Source organism: Balaenoptera physalus, assembly GCF_965194825.1.
Source record: "Balaenoptera physalus genome assembly, chromosome: 1".
NCBI classification, from domain to species: domain Eukaryota; kingdom Metazoa; phylum Chordata; class Mammalia; order Artiodactyla; family Balaenopteridae; genus Balaenoptera; species Balaenoptera physalus.
This window is the reverse complement of record NC_138882.1, coordinates 137219278-137241875: the sequence shown is the minus strand read 5'-3', so window position 1 is coordinate 137241875 and position 22598 is coordinate 137219278. Positions and strand designations below refer to the sequence as shown.

The following is a 22598-nucleotide window of genomic DNA, read 5'->3' as shown; positions in this document are numbered from 1 at the left end:
TAACTTATTTAATCTTTACAGCAACCCTAGGAGATAAGTACTTATTACTATCATTATCCCTATTTTTATATACAAAGAAACTGAAGCACAGAGACATTAAATAAATAGCCCAAGAAATTTTTCCCAAACTAGGAGTGAAAGGAAACTTTCATAACCTGATAATAGACATTCTCAAAAAATGAAAAGAAAAAATACCACAAATATAATTCTTAATAGTGAAATGCTGAAAACATTCCCATTAAGATGAGGAACAAGACAAGGATGGTCATTATCAACTTGGGACTGAAGGTATTGGTCGGAAAAGTACAACATAATAGGGACTTCCCTGGTGGTCCAGTGGTTAAGAACCCGCCTGCCAATGCAGGGGACACGGGTTTGAGCCCTGGTCTGGGAAGATCCCACATGCTGTGAAGCAACTAAGCCCTTGCACCATAGATACTGAGCCCGGGTGCCTGGAGCCTGTGCTCCTCAACAAGAGAAGCCACATCAATGAGAAGCCTGCACACTGCAATGAAGAGTGGCCCCCACTCGCCGCAACTAGAGAAAGCCCCTGAACAGCAACAGAGACCCAACACAGTCAAAAATAAATAAATAAAATACATAAATTTTTTTAAAAGTACAGCATAATAAAGACTGGAAATACAGCAAAAGCTGGAAAAAAAATTGCCCAAGGTCACAGAGCATAAGATGGAGGAGCCAGGGTTCAAACTCACGTAGACTTGCTGGAGTCTATATTCCTTATCACTCTCCTGTGTGGCTCTCTGTTAAGTCTCTTTCTTGCCCATCGTTGCATCCCTAGTACTGGGTATCATGTCTGGCCACTCAGCTTCCTTGTTTGCTCCCCTTTGATCTATTCTCTGCACAGCCACCAGAGTAATATTTAAGAACCATTAGATCAAATTACTATCCTTGTCAAAACCCCCAGTGACTCTCCATCTCACAGAATAAAATCCAAACTCCTATGAGGTGTGATGCAATCTGGCTACTGACTACACAACCTCATCTTTACCATTTCCTGCCTTATTCACTCCCATCCACCTACAACATTCTTCTTGCTGCCCCTACAATACAGCAATTCCTTCCTGCCTCTGAAACTAGAAAATTGCTCTTTTCTCTGCCAGTGAGATTCTTTCCCTGGCACTTCTTTTGCCTCACTTGATATCTCTTCTGAAATACCATCTTCTCGAAGGGGCCTTTTCTGACCACCCTACCTATTAGAGTCCACCCACTCCCAGTCATTGACTTGCTCTTTCCCCACTCTTAATCGTTATCCAAAATGTTACACAACAATGCCACTTTCATGATGGCAGGCAATTTATTGTCTTATTCACTATGTATCTTGAACGCCAAGAAAAAGTACCTGTTTCCTAGTACGCATTCAGTACATATTTGGTGAATGAACATCTGTCTAGTAATAGATATAAAATTTTTTGAGTGAGTGAATAAATGCATGCAGTCTTGTAGATGAAACACATAATTTTAATACAATGTGAAAATGTTTATGAGTGCACATAAGAGAGATTCCTAGTATTTCTGGAAAGAATGGTGCTGAGCTGAGTCTTGACAAAACAGTAGGAATTACTTAGGCTTAGAATGGGTGAAAAGGGCCTTCCAATCAAAGGAAACAAGATGCACAATGATTTGGAGGTGTAAAACAAATATTATGCACTACATAGGGTAATTACAAGTAGTTGGGGTACTCTAGAGCCATAAAGTATAAAGAAACAAAAATAATCCTGGAAATACAAGCAGGGGCTTCTTCATCTCTCTTCAACATTGAAATAAAAATGTAAAAAAACACAATCAACCAAACAAAATCATCTTGTATTTATAAATTAATGAATGTATTAACATGTAATATATTAATGTATAATGTAGTAATATATTTTAAAAAGCTATTATTAGTTCTCACGCTTTTTTTTTTTTTTTTAAGCCAGATACTCAGAATTACTGACAGCATCCAGACAAAGAAAGAAAAAGGACATCTGAGACACAAGGGCACTAATTACAAACTGCTAGTACATGAGCAACTCAGGTTACTCCTGGATGATGAGAACTTTCTGGAGCTGTCACCCTTAGCAAGCCGTGACTTACCTATGACACTACCTAGAATGCAGGCAACTTCACTGGTGAGATGTCTCTTGCCCCAATTATTATTTCACTGAGAAGAGAAGCAAGTCTTTATTTTCTTGTTGGTTGTTGATTTCTCTACTAGAGTAAGCTTCTTCAGGGCAGGGACTTTACATATTTTGTTTATCACTGCATCCCCAGCACCTAAAATTAAATGAACATTTGTTGAATGAACATATGGATATCCAAGTGGAGGTGCCTAGGAGTCATTTGCATACATGGGTACAGAGACGGTTCATTGGACTAGAGGGTAAATAAAGATTGTGTGTGTTGAAATGGTCCCCAACATTGCCAGTGGCTTTGTGGATTAATTTTATATGTGAACCTTAAAATTACAGATAAAGGAGGCAGAAGTTAAATAAAAAGAAGACCTGGACTAAAAGTCAAAGAGCTCAGTTAATGAGGGAGAGTAGCTAGGACGTCTGTAGATGACATCAATAATTTGGGATAGAGAGTGGTATAGATGGATATCAAAGTGGTAAGTGATTCAGCCTGAGTATGGAAAAGTAACAATGCACAAAAGGATATGGGAGAACCTGGACTCTGTGGTATTTGGAGTGAGAAAATAAGCAGCCTTAAGAGGACTTAGGGGAAGACAAGTTCTCATGGGGGATTCAGGTTTCTGGTAAGACTAGAAAGGTGAAGGAACATCCTGTAACTAGGTTGGGAATATAAAAGGATTGTTGCAATGAAATCAAGAGTTTTGTAGAGCACTGAGAAGTAGGACAGCTATGGAAAGAAGAATCAGAGGTGAGGAAGAGTATAGGATAGTATAGAAAGGATAGCACATAAGGGAATAGTGGATTACAGAGCCTTGCTTTTTGGCCAGTTACCAAAGATGGCAGAGATGAAGGGCACAGTGGCATTGTTCTTGAGTGAGGGACCATTCTTAACCTGCAACCATCTCCCAAAGTGTTAATTCATTCTACAGGTATTTATTGAGGATTTGCCAGCTGTGTTCTAGTCAATGTTAATACACAGGAGAGTAAAATGGCTCTAGCTCTTTTTCTAGTGGACGCTATAGTGTAGCAGAATAGATGAATTTAAACAGATATTAATGTAATAGCAAATATCATAGATCCAATGAAGGGCATATGTAGAACGTAATGAGAATTTAAAATAAGGGAATCTACCTTAATCTAGAGATTCAGGGAAACTTAATCCTAAAATATGAGTAGTGACACATCAGATTATAAGAGTAGACAAGGGGGGACTTCCTTGATGGCACAGTGGCGCCTGCCAGTGCAGGGGACACGAGTTCGAGCCCTGGTCCAGGAAGATCCCACATGCTGTGGAGCAACTAAGCCCATGCGCCACAACTACTGAGCCTATGCTGTAAAGCCTGTGAGCCACAAGTACTGAAGCCCACGCACCTAGAGTCGTCCTCCGCAACAAGAGAAGCCACCCCAATGAGAAGCCCACGCACCGCAACAAAGAGTAGCCCCTGCTCGCTGCAACTAGAGAAAGCCCGTGTGCAGAAATGAAGACCCAACACAGCCATAAATAAATAAATAAAAATTAAAAAAAAACAATAGACAAGGGAAAAGTCTCTGAGGCAAGGTGGAACTGCCTGGTACAGTAATACATAGTGTTCTGTAAAATTTAGTACTCAGTAAAGCTTCAGTACTCTGTCATGTTTTATAACGTGGAAGAGTGTTTCATGTCATATGTGGCATTGGGTAAAGTCCTTAGTACAAGCATTTAAAGTGCTTTCAGGTGCTGTTGTCAGATATACATTCTCAATAGGTTGGCTTTGACATTTTCCTTCAACACCATAGGTATGTCTTTCCTACTGATATAGGAAATTGAAAGAATTGTTTAACCTCTGATTGAATTTAATCAGCAGTCTACTGACTACAAAATGTTGTACAAGATACAAAGATGGTCACGAGCTCAATGAAATTACAATGTTATTGAGAACGCTATGTATTAAAATAATGAGAGAAACATGATCATACAATATAACAATATAGTAGAGATTACAAAACAGTGCACAACAAACAAAGGACATAAACAAGAGATACTCTGGAGTCTTTGGATGGAGATAATACTTTCTCCTGGAGTTGTCTGAGAATCCTTCATGATGGAGTTGAAGCTTGAGATAGTCTTTGAAATATCTCAGAAGAAAGGCCATAGCCAGATATTTTGATCTTGAAGTAATCCTCTTAGAGTTTGTACTATTTAGGATCATTTTGGTTGCAACTAATAGAAAATATAACCCAAAGTGGCTTTAATGATAAAGGAAATATGTTAGCTAACAAAACTAAAAATTCCACTAGTAATGATGAGATCAAACGTAGTTTGATCAAGGACATGGATATATTTCTTTTCAATTATCTTGGCCCTCATCTTCTTTATCCTCAGACTGTTTTCCTTCATGGTTGCCTGATGGCTGCCCTCAGCAATAAGGGCTACATGCCTCTTTGTTCACACCAGGGACAGAGAGGGAGTTTTTTCCACAAGGGTCCTGAGCTTTGCTCTGATAAGGTCATCTTACTTCCTATTGCAATGGCCATGGGAATACTCTGTACTGGTTGTCTTAGGTTTGGGTCACACACCCATTCTTGAACCAAGCGGCAAGGGAGGGAGGATTAAAAACTACATCTTAAAAATAACTGAAGGGAGTGGATAAATTGGGTGATTGGGATTGACATATATACATTACTATAGATAAAATAGGTAACTAATAAGGACCTACTGTATAGCACGGGGAACTCTACTCAATACTCTGTAATGACCTATATGGGAAAAGAATCCAAAAAAGAGTGGATATATGTATATGTATAACTGATTCACTTTGCTGTACAGCAGAAACTAAGACAACCGTGTAAATCAACTATACTCTAATAAAAATTAAGAAAAAAAAACTGAAGCTGGTTGACCATGTGACAATTGAGTTCATTGTGAAATGACCAGTAATTCCAAGCAACAGCAATCTACAAACCAGTGTTTTTGAACACTGGCTACTTGTCCAGGCCTTTGCTGCTCTGTTATTCTCAGATTCATTTTTGTTCAATAGATATGTATTGCATGCCTGTCATGGCATTGTGCTAAGTGCTGAGGGATATGATATCAGGAATGAATCAGTTCTTATCCCTATCCACCAAAGTATATTGTATGGGTGGGGGAGGGCAATGAAGTGTTACAATAAGAGTGAAGACCATGAGGAGCAGAGTGCTGTGGGGGAGAGGAGGTGCTAGAGGGAACCATTCTCAGAAAAAGTACTAGGGATAGGGGAGAAAAATTGTAAACATGTATAATAAAATTTCCTGCTTAATATTAGTGCGGATTTTTCCTCCTTAAAACAGAAGCAAAAAGTATACTGACATATTAAGGATTCATGTAACAAAATATATTTTGCCTTGAAATAATTTCTGATTTAGAGTTAGCTTTATTCTTCTAGTTAATACAAGCCAATCAGAAGTATATTTCAATTGAGTGTTGCCAAATTTTGTTCCTTTAGTCAGAGTAGGGGAGGAAAAATAACTTTCCCTTTACCTTTCTGAATTCTTGGCTGAGACTCCTGTAATAAAATACAAATTAACAAGAGAAAAACAAACAGAAGTTTATTAGCATGTTTACTTCATGTACCCATGGGAGACACCCAGGAAAAATGAGTAACTCCCTGAGGAGGCTTAGAATTCAGAGTTAAGTACCATCTGAATAGGGAAAGGGTCAGGGAGATACAGGCCTCTTAGGGGAGAGTAAATGATTTAGAGGAAAGATGAATGGACCTTCAGAAGAATAGCTAGGAGGTATGATAGATTGTGGCAAAGTTTGTCTTGGTGGGGTGTTGACTTCTGGTCTCCTCTCCTGTGATCAGAGTCCCTTTCCCTGGTTGATGAAAGTTCCTGGGAGGGGCATTAGAACAGGGGAGTTCCTTTAGGAGGATCTGTCTTTAGGCAGATAAGAGGAGTTCAAAGAAAGATTCTCCCTGCATTTGCTGTTTTTCAAGTACCTACAGCTCACAATAATCAAAGCCAAAGTGGCATATTCTGTTACTCTTCATTAGTTAATGAAAAATAATCCTTCTCCCCCCTTTCTAATATACTATCGTTGGAGAGACCGGTATCACCAAAGAAATGTCTTTGCCTCTGGTGTTACGTTTGTGAAACAACCCCACTTCTCTTGCTCCTGCTGGGCTTGGGAAGATGCCTGCAAACAACTAAGCCATTGTGCTTTCAGGTTCTGTGAACACTACGTCACTCTGAGGGGAATAATACCCTCAGACCCATGGACAATTCCACCCCAGGGCCAGGACTGGGAAAATAGGGTTACATGCAGCTGAGTCTGTTTATTTCTTTCTGATAATCCTATATCAGCTTGTGCTGTGTTGCAAACAATCCCAAACTTGGTGGCTTAAAACAATAATTATTTATTTGCTTACTCTTCTGTATGTTAGCAATTTGGTCTGAGTGGTCTCCCTCACAAGTGTGTTGTCACCTAGCAATCATATATAGCCTCACTTACTTGTTTGGCAGTTAACTGTCATCAGGGGTAATGAATATTGCCAGGCTTGTTCACATGGTGGTGGTGATAGGGTTCCTAAAAGTAGCAAGAGAGAGCAAGCCCCAAAACCCAAGCACCTTTCAGGCCTCTAGTTGCATCGTGTTTACTAAAATCCCATTGGTCACAGGAAGTAACAGGACCAAGCCCAGATTTACAGGGTGGAGAAATACTCCATCTCAATGGGAAAAACTGCACAGTTGCTTCGCAAAAGGGTGTGGGTAATGGGATAGGGAGAATTTCTTGCCAATTTTTACCACACATCTACCACACACCCAACAAATAGTCTCTCTGTTTTTTAAGAGTATAGTGTAAAAGTATGCTTAACTTAAAGCCAGAGAATGGAGTAGAAGGAACTTATTCAGGCTGCCTGAAAAATCATTGTTAGCCCAGACGCTTTTCTGCAACAGGTGTTAATGGCTGAGCCAACTTTATATTATATTGAGGGAGAAAAGGTGAACATAGAGGGAGAGAACTGATAACAGCATTTGTGGATGAACACCAACATTTTTCTTGTTTTAAGATTGAACTAATTATACATTATCCTACAGGAACTGGAAAGATATATGGAGTCTGGTGTATGTTAGTAGCAAATGATGCAACAGGGAAAGATGTGTCACTATACCCAATTATGGTGAAGAAACAACTGTGAGCACAAGATATGCAATCAAGAACCACCTTGCAATTCTGTACCTCATTGATAGTGGAGGAGCATTCTTGCTACTATGTAAGTGATAATCAGAATGATGAACTATCAGTCATTTGGTTTCTGTATAGATTCATATCAGTTATTATCATTGGACAGTGTTGATGATCTTCACTCATGGCAGGAGGTTCATAACCTTTGATTTCTGGAACATTGATGATATTCTCTCTCAGCTATGCTAATTCCTAGCTATGAAAGTAATTAAGGGGATTAATTTCTTTAACTCTGGGGTCTTTTTTCTTCAATAATATGACTGAGCTAACTAATGATAATGTGGTAATGTTTCACCTATTTGGAATTCTGCAATCAGTTTCAATAAATATTTTCTGAGTACTTGATTTGGGATAGGTATTTTGCTGGGGGCTGGGGATATAATGCTGAATAAGGTAAGCATGTTTGGAGCTTTTATTTTGGTAGAAAAGATACAGATTAATTAACTAATAATAAATATGTTAGATATTTCAGTTAAATCAGCTGTGGGATCATGTACTAGGATATCTAACTTAGTCTAGGAATCAGAGATGTCCTTCCTGAAGAACTAATACTTTAGCTAAAATTGAGGGATGGATAGGAGTTAACTGGGTGGAGATGAGGACAAGGTGTAGCGGATGGAGATGAGCTTTACAGGTTAATGAAAAAGTATGTGGACAGACCCGTAGGTAGAAGAGAGCATATATATTTGACAAACTGAGAGTAGTCCACTGTAGCTGGATCAGAGAGAGCAAGGGAAAATGATGGCTGATGAGGCTGGAGGGTCTGGTGTGGCCAGATTGTTAAAAAATCAGTGAGATTGATAGGAAAGGTATTATCTTTTTTTGAAGATTGTCATATATATAGGAAGTGTAGACCTCAAAAAGTACGAAAAATCTCTGGCTGGACTCTGTATATCCGTAGAGCAAGAAAAGTGTTCAAGCTCTGTTTTTCATGGATTTGCTTCATTATACAGATAGCTGCCTAGTTTCTCATATTTCCCTAAACAAAACACGTGGATCGTTTTCAGTGTTTTGGTATTATAAGCAATGCTCCAATATACATATTTCTTGCAGAAATAGGTTGAATATTTTTGTAGAATAATTCCTAGAAGTGGAAGTGCTAGGTTAAGGTGTATGTGCATTTCAGATTTTATTAGAAGTAGATGCTTCACAAAAGTGGATATTCAAATGACCAGTATGCATATGAAAAGGTGCTTAATATTATTATTCATCTGGGAAATGCAAATTAAAGCCACAAGGAGATATCATCAAGCCCCCAAGAGAATGCCTAAAATTAAAAAGACTGACAACAACCACTGTTAGGAAGGATATTGTGCAACTGGAACTCTCATACATTGCTCGTGGGAGTGCAGATTAATATAGCACTTTGGAAGACTGCTTGGAAATATCTATTAAAGCTAAAGACATTCTATTGCTCAGTAATCCCAAGATGAGTACATATGTCCACCAAAAGACACGTGCAAGAATGTTCACAATAGGGGCTTCCCTGGTGGCGCAGTGGTTGAGAATCTGCCTGCTAATGCAGGGCACACGGGTTCGAGCCCTGGTCTGGGAGGATCCCACATGCCGCGGAGCAGCTGGGCCCGTGAGCCACAACTACTGAGCCTGCGCATCTGGAGCCTGTGCTCCGCAACAGGGGGGGCCACGACAGTGAGAGGCCCGCACACCACGATGAAGAGTGGCCCCCGCTTGCTGCAACTAGAGAAAGCCCTTGCACAGAAACGAAGACCCAACACAGCCAAAAATAAATAAATAAATAAATATTAAAAAAAAAAAAAAAGAATCCGCCTGCCAATGCAGGGTACACGGGTTCGAGCCCTGGTCCAGGAAGATCCCACATGCCGTGGAGCAACTAAGCCTGTGCGCCACAACTACTGAGCCTGCAAGCCACAACTACTGAGTCCGCGTGCTACAACTACTGAAGCCCGTGCACCTAGAGCCCGTGCTCCGCAGCAAGAGAAGCCACCGCAATGAGAAGCCTGTGCACCACAACGCTCGTCGCAACTAGAGAAAGCCGGCACGCAGCAATGAAGACTCTACCCAGCCAAAAATTAATTAATTAATTAATTAAAAAAAAATTTCTATTCACTTCTTCTGCCCATTTTTAAATCAGGTTGTTTTTTTTTTTGATGTTGAGTTGTATGAGCTATTTATATGTATTGGATATTAATCCCTTATAGGTCATATCATTTGCAAACATTTTCTCCCATTCAGTAAGTTGTCTTTTTGTTTTGTTGATGCTTGTCTTTGCTGTGCAAAAGCTTTTAATTAGGTCCCATTTGTTTATTTTTGCTTTTATTTCCTTTGCTTTGGGAGACAGATCCAAAAAAAAGTATTTTTAAGTAAAGGAAAAAGTGTAAGTACTTAGTTTTCCTTATGTTTACGACTGTTCCCATTTTTAAAAACTCTTGTCAGTAATATTTTGAAAGTATTTTAATATTTTAAAATTTAGAATAAAAATTTTTACCTTAGTTATAGTTTTAGAATGCTGAGTAGAAAATTTAAAGATGTATGACATAAGGTTAATCGTTTGTTTCAACTTACAAATTTTTGAATAGAAACTGATTCTTATTTTTAAAGTCTTAACTGAAGGCTTCTGAGGAACTTGTTACTTTATATCTGTTTGGTTCTCATCTCAGGCAGACATTTTTTCCATGGTGGTAGACTGATACATAGAACATAGTGTTAATACCTTCAATGAACATACCACAGGTAACTACACAATTTTTAACTATGTAGGATTAAAAAAAATATATATATTTAATAAATTATTTAGATAACATTTTAGGTTCTATTTATAAAATTGCTACTTACAAATCATTTTAAATATTTGAATTTGTCTTTCCTTTGAAAACTCGTGTTTTCATTATAAAATTATCATAGTGACTGAAAAAAAAACCAAAATTCTAAAAAATGAAAACAATCACCATATAATACTGATAAAACATTATTATTTTTCTGATACATTCCTTTCTACTATTCTTTTTGTGTACATATGTTTACATAATTATAATCAGGGTATGCACGTGATCTTTGTAAGTTGTGTGTTTAACTTTACATCAACATCATCTGGATTTTCCTCATTTGCTATGTTATCTCCATAGTCATCAACAATGGCTTCATAATATTAAATTTTATAGATGTATTATAATTTGCTCAGTCATTTATCTTTTGTTGGAAATTTAGGTTATTCCTAATATTTCATTATAGTAAAGTCATTTGATATGTTTTTATTCTCTGTGACCTAAATTTTAAAATTTTTATTGAAAATACTGACATATGATATGTTAGTCTCAAGTGTGCTACATAGTGATTTGACATTTGCACACATTATGAAATGTTGACACATTTTTTTAAAGGCTAGATTACTTAGTGAAATTATTGAATAAAAGGGTTATTAATTTCCTTATTTCTTTTGATATATTTTTACAAATTGTTTCCAGAAAGTTTATACCAATTTATACTCTCACCTATTCCACCAGAAATGTATGAGGGGACCAATTTCACTACATTCTTACCAAGGCTGGGTATTATCATGTTCTTAAAAGTTTTATTTTATTGTTTTATAAGATGAATTGTTCAGACATTGGCATAGAAGATAAATATAACAATATAATCTTAAGGCCTGAAAAATAATGACTTTTGTTTACTTCTCTCATTTAGTTTAGGTAGCAGTGGTGTGTGGTTCTTGTGTAGCAGGAGTTGCCTACATTCCTAGCCTAACCTGAGGAATGTATAATTGTAAACACAACTGAGTCTATGTTCCTAGATGGGCCAGCTTTAGTAAAAGCTGCTACAAAAGAACATATCTCTGTTGAAGACCTGGGAGGAGCCATTCTGCATTCTTAGTAGGAAAAGAGATGAACAAATTAGATGTTCTCAAAAGGTACTATTCAAAACACAGGTAAACGGCAGGCTAGTTTCATGGAGACTGAGTAATTATAATTTGAGCATTATAAAGATGGATCAATTCTTCTGACCAATTCATGCTGAGCATTATGCAGTGACCAACCATAACTCGGGGGCCTACCCTGGTTTAGGAATGTGACCCTGAGTTTCTCAAACAAAATCCAAAAGATTGAAATCATACAAAGAACAGACCAACAATCTAAGTAGTCATCCCAAGATGTTACAAAAATAACAACAAATTAAAAACATAGTAAGCAGGAGAAAGAAAATAAATAATAAAAGCAGAAAACACTGAAATGGAGAAAAAGTATATAATAAAATGGACAGAGTAAAAAACTGTCTCTTTGAAAAGACTAATAAAACTGATAAGTGTCAGATGAAAATTATGAAGACAAAAAGTGAGAAGTTATAAAAAAGTGAGAAGGAATGAAAAAGGGGACATTAAAAAGAACCATAAAAGTGCATTATGAACAAATTTTTGTTAGAACATTTGAAAATTTAAATGAAATAGACAAATTTCTAGGAAAATAAAACTTACCAAAAGTGAGAGAAGACATACGAATCAAGGAATTATATAACTGCTAAAAAAATTTAATGCATAATTAAACAGCTTTCCATAGAGAAAACTTCAAACAGCATTACCAATGAGTTTTTCAAAATATATAAAGAAAGAAATAATGCATCTTACACAAGCTTTTCTAGAAAATAGGGGCAAAAAGAACACTTACCAACTTTTTTTGTGACACCTATATAAGCTTAAACCTGACAAGAACTTAAAAAAAGAAAACTCAGGCCCATCTTTTTAAATCCAAGTAAAAGTCCTAATAAGAAGTGAGACCTTAGGCGAGTCTCATAACCTCTTTGTGCCTCAGCTTTCTCATCTGTGAAATAGGTATTGGGGAAGGATAACATGATACAATACACTTACTAAATAAACCATTGGGACACCAAATCCAGAAATTTATAAAAAGAATAATAAAATATAACCAACTTGGGTTTATTTCTAATAATGCAAATTTAGAAAATCAGTTTTATTCATCACATCAACAAAATATAGAAGACACATCATATGTTGATAAACACCAAAAAATCACGTTAATAGTCAACATCTATTCATAATAAAAACTCTTGGGAAATATGAAATAGAAGGAGACATCCTTAATCTGATAAAGTGTATTTATAAAACAAACAGACAAAAAAACTGTTAAAATATTTTAAAATACTTTGCTTATATCAGGCAAATTCATTTTCTCCAGGGAAGCTCATTGTTTAGTGCTTGAGTTAAAAATTTTCATGGTAATTAAGAGGCAAATTATACAGATCATATACCATCATCACAGATATTTAACGAATATTTACTGGGTATGTTTAAATGTGCTGGTCACATCATGAATTTTGAGTTTCTAGAGAGGTGTGAGAACAACTTGTTTAATACATCGTTTTTTTAAAAAAAATGTATTTATTTATTTTATTTTTGTCTGCATTGGATCTTAGTTGCAGCACGTGGGATCTTTTGTTGCGGCGTGCGGGCTTCTCTCTTGTTGTGGCACAGGCTCAACAGTTGTGGCGCGCAGGCTTAGTTGCCCCCGAGGCATGTGGGATTTTAGTGCCCCGACCAGGGACCGAACCCGCGTTCCCTGCATTGGAAGGCAGATTCTTAACCACTGGACCACCAGGGAAGTCCCTACATCCAGTTTTATTATCTAAGTATTTTATTAGTTTGTTATTTTGGAGTGACACCAGAGAGTGTTGGATCAGGAATTAATAGTTTCCCCTGGTCAGGTGTTCTTGGAAATAATTGAAACAAATGATAAACTGCAAACAAATTTTCAGATGACTATATGAATTGCCCCAACTAAGCCAAGATGGTAACATTACATTATTGAACTCTTATTATGTGCCAGGACTTGTTCTAAATGTTTTATATATATTACTTTATTTAAAAATCAGAATAATCGTATGAAGTAGATACCATAATCACCCTCATTTTATGGGTGAGACCAAGGCACAGAATAGTTAAGTAACTTGCTAAGTCAGTACTAGTGAGTGTTGAAACTGGAGTTTAACCCTGGACAACCTGGCTTCAGAGACTGCTCTTAACCAGTATAATGTAGTACAGCGGTCCCCAACCTTTTTGGCACCAGGGACCGGTTTCGTGGAAGACAATTTTTCCACAGACCAGGGTTGCGGGGGATGGTCCAGGTGGTAATGTGAACGATGGGGAGCAGATGAAGCTTCGCTTGCTCACCCGCTGCTCACCTCCTGCTGTGCTCCTAACAGGTTCCTAACAAGCCACGGACCAGTATGGGGGGGTCCACTGTGGGGGGGTTGGGGACTCCTGATGTAATAGTAGTAGCAGCAGCAGCAGCAGCAGAGATAGAATTAGTACAGTGGTAGCAGCAGTGTAGTATTGAGGAGCAGCAGAGCTGGTGGTTGAGAGTGACAACTCTGGAGCCAGACTGCCTTGGTCCAAGCCCTAGCTTTGCTCCTAACAAAGTGAGACCTCAGGCAAGTCTCATAACCTCTTTGTGCCTCAGCTTTCTCATCTGTGAAATAGGTATTGGGGAAGGATTGCACGACATTATACACTTACTTAGAATAGAGCCTGGCATGATAAGTGCTCAATGTGTTACTGTTAATATTTATATTATTGTATCTGTTCTGTACCCTTAAAAGAATAAGGAAGACCTGAACAAGAAATCCTTTTTTTTTCCCTTCACTCATCTTTAAAATCCTATCACATGATACTTTCTTAGTTTAGCATGCTTCTCTTCCTCCTCATCCTAGGATGCTTTTTTGAGGGAAATATGATTTGCTGGCTCCTGGATATTTATACCTCACCTGTCCAGGTATATTATACATTTCTCCAGAGTATGGTCAGCAACACATTGGAAATATTGGGGTTGGTAGATGATGAGACAAGTCAGTCTCGGTGTAACCAGAATATGGAAACTAGACATGTATCCAGGGGGGCAGGCAGATCCACCTTGGGCGTGTAAAGTGGTTGTTTTCTCCACTGGTTAGAACCAGTTGGCCATCCACATGGACAGTTATGAAAGTCAGGGCAAGAGTCAGGCAAAGAGAGTTGCTTCAGGACTGTGCTTTGATCCTTGAGAAGAAAGGGTGGAGGTAGAAAGAGGAGATATTGGTGAAAGCAGCTAATTGACTTGTTGAGACCGCGTTTCTTTGCTTACAAAAAAGCCAATTAAAACTTCAGTTCCGGTTAAAAAAAAAAAAAAAATTCAATTCCTCAGTTATGCTGTCACCTGTAAAACCCATGAAAAATTCCCAGGAATTAAAAATAGAATCTGGGGACTTCCCTGGTGGCGCAGTGGTTAAGAATCCGCCTGCCAACGCAGGGGACACGGGTTCACGCCCTGGTCCGGGAAGATCCCACATGCCGCGGAGCGACTATGTGCGTGAGCCACAGCTACTGAGCCTGCGCTCTAGAGCCCATGCTCCGCAACAAGAGAAGCCACTGCAGTGAGAAGCCTGCGCACCACAACGAAGAGTAGCTCCCGCTCTCAGCAACTAGAGAAACCCCGCGCGCAGCAACGAAGACACAACACAGCCAAAAATAAATAAATAAATAAAATAGAATTTGGGTAATAAGATAAAGTCTAACCTTTTTTTTTTCTTTTCCTTTGTGCTTCGTCCAGTTTCATTTGCTTATAGGGTGCCATGTGCGGAGGCCTAGCCCCCAGCTCTTCAGACCAGAGTTCCTAGTACTAAACAGCTGAGCCAGCACCTCCGCTCAGGGGTCTGTGCCGAGTCTCCATGCAGGCCACCTCCACCCAAGCTGGCGGCGGCGGGCCGTGTGCAGAGACGCCGCGCCCCCCGGCACCCGACGTCTGCAGCGAGTGCCGGGAGCTGCGCAGCAGGGCCAGACCCGTGAGAGCCCCGCCCCCGCCCCCGCCCTGCCGGGAAACCCCTATAAAGCAGCCCCGCCCACGGCCTGTCCGGGAGAGCCTGTGCTCTAGAGCGCAACTCTCACCTCTCCATTCTTTGATCAACAAAGCAAACTTTCCTTTGCTTCTGAACAAAACTTGGTTTCGTTCTTTTGGCTCAGACAACGCGGGGCTGGACTCTTGTTGGGGCCCAACTTGGGAGGGTGGGTAAAAATGCTGGGCACATTTAAAGTGCTCAACAGTCCTATGTGGCCAGTGATTATAGCATCAGACAACATGGTATAGAACATTTCCACCTTCACTGGTCCAGACAGTACTTGGAACATAGTGGTTGCTCAATAATATTAGTTGAGCGAAAGGGTTGAGTAAACAAAGAATATTTATTTGCCTTGCCTACTTCACAGAGTTTTTTGAGAATCAAAGCTCTTTTCAAATGGTGAGTGATCTGGGCATACTGAAGAATCTTCCTCTCCACGGTGGCTTCCAAACAACAAATACTTCAGCGGAGGACCTTTTGTTCTATGGAGGCAGAATGAATTTTACTGTTTGTCGTGTTTTAGGAATGGTGTTTCCTCATGGCCACTGTTTGTGCAGTTAAACAAACCTTCCCTTTTGATTACAGGAAACAGGGTGAACTTGACATAACTGTATGGCCCTGTTTGTTCTTGTTCCTTTTTCTCTTCAACCTTTTGATTCTCACTCCAAAACCCCTTTGGGATCACTCTTACGAACATTTTGTGAAGCGAGTCTGTGTTGGGGAAGCAATGTGAAGTGTGTGTGTGTGTGTGTGTGTGTGTGTGTGTGGTGGTTGTGAGCAGAGCTGGCAGTCAACATATTTGTAATCCACTTGCAGTGGTTTCCCAAGCAACCTCTGTGGATGACAAAAAAGCTGCTTTCAATAACAGGAGTAAAAGTGACTTGACTTCTTCTTTGTGATTTGGTTTTGTTTATTATGTTTTTAAAACTTCACTGCTAATTGGTCTATTTAATTACTCTCAAAACGAACAGTTAGATTATTTGAATCAGTGCCTTACACTTGAATCCGTCTCCTCAGTTTACCAAAGATGTTTATATATGTCATCTCACTTGTCTTAGAATAATCTTGGAGGGCTGTTAGGGCAGGTATAATTCTTGCAACTTTGTGGACAAACTTCAGGGCATTTTACGTGAGTGTTTTGCTTCAGGTTACATAGCTTATGAGAAGCAAAATAGGGCTAGAACCCAGGGCTTCTGATACTTACTCCTTTACACTCTGCAGCCTAGTTTACTATGAAGGGGGATGAACGCATGTGTAGGTAGTAGTAGATATAGACACTAACTTGAGCCTATTTCAGTTTCCTCTAATACCCTTTAAACTGGGTTGTGTTTTTGCCATTCTTTTATCTTTCCTTAATTTAGATGCAATGAAGAATGGTAGGAAAGGATGGACTTTGAAGTCAGATAGGTTTGAGTTCTGATGTCTCCTCCACTACTTACTAGTTGAGTACATTTGGGCAAGTTACTTTTTCTGAACTTTGGTTTACTCATTAAAAAGCAAATAAGCAAATTAGCAAATCAGGAACATTAGCTACCTTACCAGTATACTATGACTTAGCAAGCTTTTTATAAATACAGCAGTCATTCTCTCCCTTTCAGAATTAAAAAGTGCATGACAGATCTCAGATAAAGTTTAGGCAGTCCACGTGCTCTCAAAAGATCTACTTATTAAGGATCTACTATGTGTCCCAAAATGTGCCATGCAAGGCTCCTCAGAATGCAGAGCCTGTGTTCCTGTCCTTTGAGGCTCTGAGTACACTCTATCAGTTAGTGAACAAATACTGTTTATTGAGAACTTAAGTACAGCAGTATGTCAAGAATGATATGAAGAATGATAAGATGTAGCATTTCCCTTCAAGGTACTTATGTTCTAGAGAAGGAAACAAGGTACTTACCCTTGTTGTTCCATTTTATAGATGAAAGTTTTAAATAAACTGTCAAAGTTCACAAAGATAATATATGGAAGAATGTGGATTCTGGTCCAGATCCATCTGACTCTAAAACCCTTTTTGCTGCTTGAGAGAACATCTGAGAAAACCTCCCCAAAACCTACCCCTCTACAAACATCTAACCATGACAACCAACATTTACTTGGTGCTCCTCTAGTTTCAGACACTGCTCTTAACACTTTACATGCTTCCTCTTGTTTCATCCTCACAGTGAACATGTGAAATAGGGGCTTTCATTAACCCCTTTTTACCAATGGGGCACCAGACCTAGCTCAGAAATGGCAGAGCCAGGATTCAAACCCAAGTCTATCACCAAACCTAACTCTTCACCACTCGCTAGAGGAGAACCTGCCCTAGTCTTCTTGCCCATCATCCACATATGGAGAAACAGCTCTCCCAAATTCTAGTGCACTGACACTTTGTGTGATTAATGACTTCTCTCATTCATATTTCAGCATATTATTCCTTCAGATAACCAACAAAAGCTATTTGTAGCTACTATGTAGGAGATTTAAATTATTTAGCTGTTCAAAGTATCCAACACAAAGCCAGTATTTTAAAAAAATATACGTGATGAAAATCTTGATCCCCGAGGCAATATTTATTTCCTACACATGCTTCAGTTATGTGGAAACGTTTTTCTTTATTCTATGGAAATGGGAATTTTCAGTGATGATTTATAGCTATAAGACATTCTACTATAAAATTTCATCTACAGTTTTTCTGTTAAAAATCAATCTTCTAGTAATAGCTTCAACCATAATGAAAAAGAGAGTAGGCTGAATTTGGCCTGATACTATACTAATAATTTGATTCATATGGTCATATCAACAATGATTTCTCACATGCTAGCAGATCAAAACCAAAATCCTTACACAGGGCCCTCTGAATTGGTCCAAACATATCCATTACTTTTCCCTGTCATGAGCCCTGTTTATCCTTCCCAATATCCTCAAAAGGATATTGACCCTGGGTTTCCTTGCTTATAAAAATGCCAATTAAAAATTCAGTTCCTTATACTCACATTTCAATAGGCACAAGTAGCTAGTGCAAACAGCATTGAGCAATGCAGATATAGGACATTTCCATCATTGCAGAAAGTTTTATTGGACACCGCTGCTCTACAGCAGAATTTCTTAACCTTCATGATTTCAAACAGTATTTCTATAGAAAAGTTTTTTAATAACTTAGATTTTGTAACATCACCTTTACTAATTTGAAGTGAAATAGGTGATATAACCCAATTGTACACATAATTTTAAAGCTATATAATAACATCACACAATTCATATATATATATATATATATATATATATATATATATATGAACGAGAAAGTGTGAAAAAACAAATTTTGATAAAATAATATGTATTTTGGTAGGAAATATAGGGGAACAACTCCATTAGAACACATGAGTGCCTAGAGGCTTGCACCTTTATGCAGAATCACCACAAATGCAACAGCTGCAAATATAAACTCACACAGCTTTGCTGTATTGGCAACTCAGAGTGGTTTTGCCATCAGTGACATAATCATATGAAACTGTCAACTATCAAAATCTCAAACCAATAAAGGATAATTTTCCCTCTTTACACATGGTCATGTATTCCTGGCAATTTCTGTGTATATTAAAATCAAGGAAAAAATAGTAGATTTAAATGTAAAATTGAGTCATGTTCTAGGATCTAATAATTATGAACAAATTTTTCACTCTTCTAAATGTCTAGCATGATATTTGAAGTTACAAAGAGTACAGAGTTCTTCTTTGATCAGTAGTCCCCTAGATTACAGGAAAATTGACATCTCTGGATTGGCTTAAAATGTTATCGGTGTGTTCCTTTTTCCATCTTCCTGATGACACAATGTGCCTTATATATTTCCAAAATTCCCCTATGGTTGTTTCACCCCCATGGAGACCTCCTGCTCTAGAGTTTTTTGGTCTCTGATTGCAATGGCTGTTTAGACAATGGTTGCTTGGTTCAGATGAAAGATGTGGCTGTAAAAGTTCTGCAATAGTTCTGCCATGAAGCCTGTAGCTATAACCACAATGAGACAGGGCTAGCATTATAGTGAAAGTTATTTTGCTTCTTAGGATTTTTAAACCCTAACCTTTTATTTTCTTAGATGCTACTGATAGTGGTCTAACACCACTTTCTTAGGAACCTAGGATTCCTTCATACAATGAAAATATACTGAAATACAGATTATTAGCGACTCTCATGATAAGAGAATAGCAAATGGATACTGAGTCTATGTTTAGAGACTGATGTGGACAACTTTGTAAACGCCTTATACATTTGGTCTTTGGAAATAGTCAAATGGATATTTAAGGTCAAGAAACTTACATTTAAAATTTCATGTGAGATTTTCATTCATAGATACAAATAGCAGTTTGGTCTTTATTCATTTGTTCATTTATTCACTCACCCAATGAATATTTAAGTCCTTATTAAGTACCAGGCACAGTGCTAGCTACTGAGACACAAATATAAATAAAACAAAGATTCTACTCTTAAGGAGTTTAGAGTCTAGTGGGTAACAATTAATTATGAAACAATTATGGTAAGTGACTTAGAAGAAAGGTACATGGGGCATATGGGAACAAAGAGAAGAATCATGTATTAAGAGGACATATGTTCCCGGAAACATACCATGGGGCCTGGCATTTCAGGCCGTTTCTCTCTTTCTCCTCCATAAAAAACATCCAGCTTAAATCTCATGTTATCGGATTTTACCATCTATTATTTCTCCTAATGTAATTATTTAAGCATTTTCTAGGTTGTTACCCTTCATCTGTTGAACATTTAGCTATTGGATCATTCTCTTCCCATTCAATGCCACTTTTGTCATAATTCTTGGGAATTTCAACATTCATTTAGATGATTGTACCTGTGCTCTGGTATCATAGGTTGTTTGACTCCTCTCCTTTACACTTCCTTGGTCACTCATTCCCATGTCCTATTCTTAATCTTGTTATACCTCTTACTGCAAACTATAATCTCAATTTCACACACTCTATTTTACAACCATTGCCTTCTATTTTCTCTAACTCCCAAAATAGCTTGGCCTGACATGACCACTGACCCTATCCTAATGATCATTTTTTATCTTCCTGTCTCACTCTGCTTAAATTCCATGTCTATTCATTATAATAAGTTTTTTGCATTAGTACTAAACTTCCTCAGCCTATCCAAAGTATATGTGCCCCAGATTCCATTTTTTTCTTGCCTGTTCAAGGACATTGCCCCAGAAATATCCCACTGTTTCTACCAAATCATCATGTTCCCCTCTCTACCAGATCATTCTTAACAGCATATAAATAAGCCATAATTTCTTCAATTAAAAAGAGCTTTTTGGATCCAAATTTCTCCCAGTCGCCCCCACTATCATCTCACTGCTCTTCCCTTTATGGAAAAACTTGTTGAAGGTGTTTCCTATGCTTTATATCTCCAATTTTCCCCCTCATTCATTCTTGCACCTATACCAGTCAAGTATCTTTTCCCACCAATCTGCAGAAACTACTCTTAACAAAGTCAGCCAATGACTTCCACATTGCTAAGTTAAATGAGGAGATGAGGTCAATTCTCAATCCTTCTCTAACTTGACCTCTCCTAGTATTTAACACAGATGGTCACCCACTTGTTCTTAAAACACTTTGCTTCTATAACACCCACCTTGACTGTTTTTCTTGTATATTTCTGTCTACTCTTTTAAAATTTTCATTGTTAATCCCTTCTCATCTCCCTGACTTCTAAATGTTGGAGCACCCCAGAGCTCAGTCTTTGAAACTCTTTATTTCCCTTTCTCTATCCTTTGCCTTGTTGATCTTACTTAATTTCATGGCTTTACATACCGTATATGTGGTAATGACTCTCAAATATTTGTCTGCAGACCTGACTTCTCCTCAACTCCAGAAACTTATAACCAGCAGCTTACTTGAGATGTCATGTGGATTCCTATAGATATCTCAAACTTAACATTTCAAAAACCGTTTCTGATATTTGTCACTAAACCAGCTCCTCATACTGACTTTTTCATTAATGGTAATTCTATCCTTCCAGGTGCTAAGGACAAAAATTTTGGTGTTATCTTTGATTCTTTACTGTTTCCCCTCAACCAAATCTGTCAGCAAATTGTGTTGGCCCTATCCTCACAATATATCCAGAATTCCACTTCTCATCACCTTCATCACTTCCTTAGTCCAAACCTCCATCCTCTCTCACTTGGATTATTGCAGTAGCTTCTTAACAGCCTCCTTATCTCTGGCTTGTTCCACTGCAGTATAGTCTCTGAATAGCTACCCAAAAGATGATGTTAAATTGTAAACCAGATCACCTTACACCTCTGTTTAACTCTCCAATGGCTTGCAGTCTGAAAGTCCACATGATCTCACCAACCTCCCACGTCCCTAGACCTCTCTGCTTTCATCTTCATACTTCACTAGTTCACTCCGTTGTAGATTCTTTCCTCAGGCATGACTAAAATTTCACCTAATTAAGACTTTGCCTAGCCATCCCATCTAAAGTTTTAATCCCTTCCCAATATTTCATATACCTCCTTCCTACTTTATTTATTCTCCTTAACACTAACCACTGTCAAACATACATATTTTTACTTACTTACGTTGTGCCTTTCTGCTCAATCACTAGAACATGAGCTCCACGATGTAAGGGATATTTGCCTATTTTGTTTCACCACTGTGCTTGGAATAGAGAGCCTGGCATACAGCTGATTATCAGTAAATACTGAAGATATTATTTAATTCTAAATCAATATAGAATAACCCCTATGCTCTCCTAATGTATGCATCCTATACAGAATTATCAAAGCTAGAAGGAACCATAAAGATAATATGGTCCAGTCCCTCTCATTTTGAGGACACTGGAGAGAGAGAGGTGAGGAGGCTTTCATAATCCTATGGATAGCAATAGAGCCTTGCCAAAGCTCTTTCATTACATGTCTTATAGTAACTTTTATCTTCAACATTTACGTTGTCAAGGATTACTTATAACTTCATGTAAAACTCTAGCTATTTATACCATAAAGTTAATTTACTAATATTTTTCTTAAATGTTAAGTTTATTAGTGCAAGTGAATTCCCCTGAAGTCAGAAAAAAATAAATGTCTCCATTTGACACATCTCTCTTACATGACGTTTAAACACATTTCTAGTTTGAGGCATTATGGTTCTACCATTTAATTTTTAAGGCCACAAAATTTAATATCTTAGTGACTATTTACTAGTGGACTGTTTGTGATATTGTGGTTTATATACTTTGAATATACCTGTTATCTAAAGGCTAACATAAAAAATATTCACAAGCACCACTTTCTTAGAACAAAGCAAGATTTTCCTGCTCTTCCTCTTGGTAACAGAGTTATTGTTTATAATCCTAATGTAAGTAGGTTTTGTCTCAGTAAAAACTAGTTTTCTCACAAATAGATTTGTAAATTAGTGTAC

The 22598-nt window shown here is 38.0% G+C and overlaps 1 protein-coding gene and 1 long non-coding RNA gene across 3 annotated transcripts in view; one reads left to right on the top strand and one right to left on the bottom strand.

The window, feature by feature from the left end:
* The window catches only part of LOC309641504, a 36022-nt gene extending 33881 nt beyond the window's left edge, over window positions 1-2141 (bottom strand). The window contains exon 1 of the long non-coding RNA XR_014252646.1: window positions 2095-2141. This is a non-coding gene — a long non-coding RNA (uncharacterized lncRNA). The remainder of the gene's footprint in view (window positions 1-2094) is intronic.
* The window catches only part of LOC309641364 (uncharacterized protein), a 104503-nt gene extending 81926 nt beyond the window's left edge, over window positions 1-22577 (top strand). Inside the window, exons 5-6 of one of the 2 annotated variants that reach the window (XM_082421262.1) lie at window positions 1934-2129; window positions 14904-22577. The gene's annotated coding sequence lies outside the window, so the exon portion shown is untranslated. Of the gene's footprint in view, window positions 1-1933; window positions 9449-10828; window positions 14874-14903 lie in introns of those variants that run through there. The other variant, XM_082421264.1, reaches the window with a different exon arrangement.
* Window positions 22578-22598: the final 21 nt, after the last annotated feature.